This window comes from Chroicocephalus ridibundus, chromosome 4 (genome assembly GCF_963924245.1).
Source record: "Chroicocephalus ridibundus chromosome 4, bChrRid1.1, whole genome shotgun sequence".
Taxonomy (NCBI): Eukaryota; Metazoa; Chordata; class Aves; order Charadriiformes; family Laridae; genus Chroicocephalus; species Chroicocephalus ridibundus.
The window spans coordinates 13682303-13686347 of record NC_086287.1 but is presented as its reverse complement, the minus strand read 5'-3'; the positions used below and the strand labels follow the sequence as shown (position 1 = coordinate 13686347).

The following is a 4045-nucleotide window of genomic DNA, read 5'->3' as shown; positions in this document are numbered from 1 at the left end:
AGGACATAACTACATTATTGGGAAAGAGGAAAAAAGTAGCAGTATAATTGAAGGACGTATTTATGGCTTGATTTAGTAAATTGGCATTTCATATCACCAGTTTCAGTAAAGTACCTCTTCGATGACCTTTCCTGTAATCTCTGGATAAACTGGATTATTATGGGCAAACAGAGAAAGTTAACAATATATGTTACCTAAGAATACTTTTAATATCAAAATTAAACCCTGTACTTTATCGCAAATTCAGTTCATAATGAAAAGACATGCTGTTAAATATTAGAGAATACCAAAGTCTTCAGTTACTAAGCCAGAAAAATCTAGGTAGTTAAAATTTACTCATTTCAAGATAAATTAGCTTTTTATTTTTCAACTCCTTTAAAATAAATTGCACGACACACACAAATCGCTTTTGACGAGTAAACAAACGGAGTGCCACCTGAAAAATCCACCACCTCCTGCACGATGAGGGGAGCTGGTAGCTGGGCAGGGTGCCAGCAGCCCGCAGCGGGGGCCGGCGGGGGCGTGAGGGCTGCTGGCACTGCCAGGGAGGGAAGGAAGGCCAGGGCTCCGCTCAGCCTCTCCCTGCAGCAGGCGGTACAGCCGGAGGACGGGGTGCTGCTCCCTCACGCAGGGCATCCTCCTGCAGCCTGCTGCCTCCCTCGCAGGGCGCCTCAGCAGTTACGGGCCGACATTCGGATGCACAAAGGAGGTCTGGGCACCGCCACCGGCCGGTGAAGGGGCAGAGGTCGCTACCAGCTGGGGAATGGAGTTTTCACATGTGTGTTCTGCTGCCCGTGTGGCTCCACATGTGCCTGCAGAAGGTAGGCACATGTGAGGGCAACAGGAAGAAGGTCTCACCTGGACAACAAGGACTAAAACATTGCCTTCCTTGAATTATTTAAAGGATGATGTAGTTAATTCGGGGCGGGGGAAAGAATAAAAATCCTAACTCTTGCAGTGCTTTTTAGTTCCGGTCATTTCCCTGGGCACACACGGCCCTCAAAGTCAGACCCCGAGCTCTGGCTCAGCCACTCGCTGAGAAGCCACCTTACCAAACCCTCTCCCACCACACAGGGCCCAAGAGTGGCCACCCACGCCCCACGCCGCCCTGGAGGATGCTCCGCAGCCCGGGCTTTTGTCAGAGCTACAGCCATGAACACTGAGTGCACCCACTGTCCTGGGTGGGCCCAGTAATTGCTCAACAATTAGCAAAAGCACCACGTTCTGTTCAGCGAAATGGCTGTTGCACAGGCAGTGGTCTGATGCACGTCCAGTGGCCCGTGGCCGCCTTGGCCCCCTACACGTGCCACAGCTTGTGATGCTCTTCACTCAGTTGTGGTTTGGGTGTTTTGGTTTTTTTAATTTAACTTGTTCCCACGTCTGTTATTGCAGGTTTCTTTAAACCTGTGGAGTTGCTGCTTGCCCCTCCCCAACGCTGACATTCAGAGCACCCCCCTGATGGCTCCACACGGAGGTTTGCTGCTGCCTGGCTACATCTCATCACCTCGGCCCAGGCACTCCCTGAACCCTGGCTCTCCCGGTCTCCAGCCCAGCCTTGGACCAGTCCCGCCTGCCTCCCAGATGTGCTATGAACAGGCACACACACCTGCTCTGACCCACCTGTGTGTTCTGTTTAGCACTGTAATTTTGGGTTTTTCTTTGGTAGCCATGGGCTATATCCCACCGGTGAACCCAGGCCCAGCGCTGTGTATTCTTGAATTCTGGTCTGTTCATAAAATTCTGCGGGAGAAGTTGAACAGGAAGAGTTACTGCTTGGCCTGTCTTTAATCCTGCTTAATCCTTAGCATCAGATTAACTCAGACCCAGATAGGTTTATCTGTCTGGTTGGTTAGGTTATCCATATATAACCCAATACTCTGAAATACTGGTATTTCTAATATATAAGCACGGTTCTTAACTGATAACATTGGTTCAGATCATCAGATATAAGCATACTTCCAACTAATCACGCTTGTCTCCCCAGAGTTACTCACCATTGGAGAGACAGTAAAGCCAGTGGGTGCACAACGTCACAGCAACACTTTTGCCTGCAGTCAGCTCCCAGCTCAAGAGACAGCACCACTGGGGATCAGAACATTAAAAGTTACATTCAAGCAATAACTACATATTTCCTTTTCTGAATTTTCCGATATTCTTTCCATGCCAAAAATATTACCATTTCACTTTCATAGATACAAATGTCTGAAGTACCTGATTGAAATGCATTTAATTTTCCAGTAAAAAAAACCAAAAGGAAAAAGGTTCTATTTTAAAAAGCGCTTTTGTTCTACTCATTATACGTTACGAAATATGAATGTGAAGTTGCTGCAGTCTCCCTCAAGTACCACAGGGTGCCCAGTTCCAGCTCGTGACTGGACTCCTGGAACATTTTTAAGAGTTTGGTTTCTCCTATGAAAACCAGTATTGACTCCCTCAATTTACTTCAGTAAGAATTCATCCTAAAGATGGTAAATTTAAAAAGCCAGGCTTAAAAAAATTCTCCACAACTCTTGGTATCACAATATTGAACAGGCCTTTGAACTATTCAAATAGATAGGCCATACTGGCAAAATTTAATATTATATCTCAGATATCCACCCATTTAGTAACTGAGGTTTTAGGGACTAAGGTAATAGGTGAATCAGTTACTCCAGGTAAATTATTGTTCATTCCATGTATGGTGGTGTAGCTGTCACTATTTTTTCCTGAAGAAAGATTATTAACTTCCTAGACATAAGCACAACCTTGCTTTACCTTGGGCACAGCACCTTCAGTTCTGTTCTTACTGATGCTGATAGCTGTAACCAGGAGTACCAATGCTAAGAGAACTTTATCAAAGGCTTATTTAATAAAAAACAAAGCCTTCCAGACAAAAAAAAATCTTAAAGAAGTAAAAAAAAAAAAAAAGAAAGCAATGGAATGGATTAGAAGTATATTCAAATTTCTCAATATTTGCTATCCCTAAGAATGTGGGAAGAGCTCTATTACTCAAGCCATGTCTCTCTCTTGTCCTTTCAGGCATCCTTTCCAGATTACTTCAGTTTCAGTCTGAGAAAAAAAATACATCACAGCAAGCGGAGCCCGAGGCAATAGTGACTGACTTAGGTACGTCTGAGAAAGGCCATTTCCAGTAGAAGAGGTCATAGATAATATGTCAGCTACAGAAGAAAAATTACTTGTTTGGCCACTGTGACTTGTGAGTCAAGAGCAACTCAGACTCCTCTGAGATACCTACATTGCAGATTCAAGTTCTGATCCACAGTTGCCAAACTAGTGCATTATTTCTGGCATGTTTGCCCACCCCCAGGGAAGCAGGCCAAGACCCAGCTCACACAGCCCCCCAACAGTCACCTGGGGTAAGAGCGAGAGGCCTTCATACAGGGTGGGTGATAACAAAAATATGTAATCGAATCTAATGCAGGGCTGCTTTCAGGGGGTTTTGCCCCATTGTCCCCAGCCAGCTGTCTGACCGGTTAACTGCCTTTTTTGGGCAATTAGAGCAGGATTGCTCTTCTCAAGTAATTGCACAACGTGCGACGTGCAGACTCTTTATAACCAGAAGTAATCCCTCTATTCAGTTCTGACAGGTTTTAATATAACCTTTTCCAGCCCTTCTGGTGGTTGCTCCCAGCCTGCCTGGGCTGTAATTTACCTTCATTGTGTCTGGGTTGAGCTGACCTGGCTTGTTCAGTCTGGTGCGGGTCCATTGTTTGTTTATTCCACTGGTAGCCTGTACAGAGAAGACACACTGAATTGTCCCTGTGTTCCTTCCACTGGAAGGTTCAAGTTGAAATTGTCTGTGTACCGCACCAGGAAACTTAAGACCAGCAAAAGTAAATAGTCCTGTCAAATAAAGGGCATCAGTTAATAAGAGAATAAGCATTCAGTATTACGACAATGCAACAACAATAGTGAGGCTAAAAGACAAAACACATCAAAGCCTCACACAGAAAATGATACTTTCTCATGCTACATTTCATTTTTAAGTTCAAAATGTTAAGTACAAGTAAGAGCCACATATGAAGAAAGGAACCACTGTGAAAGC

General features: G+C 44.9%; 1 long non-coding RNA gene across 1 annotated transcript; it reads right to left on the bottom strand.

Moving 5' to 3' along the window:
* Window positions 1–556: 556 nt before the first annotated feature.
* LOC134514341 (uncharacterized) lies at window positions 557–3718 on the bottom strand. Its single transcript, XR_010070700.1, has 3 exons — window positions 3653–3718; window positions 1621–1740; window positions 557–812 (listed from the first exon to the last, which is right to left on the bottom strand). It is a non-coding gene; the product is annotated as an uncharacterized LOC134514341 (long non-coding RNA).
* Between the last annotated feature and the right edge of the window lie 327 nt (window positions 3719–4045).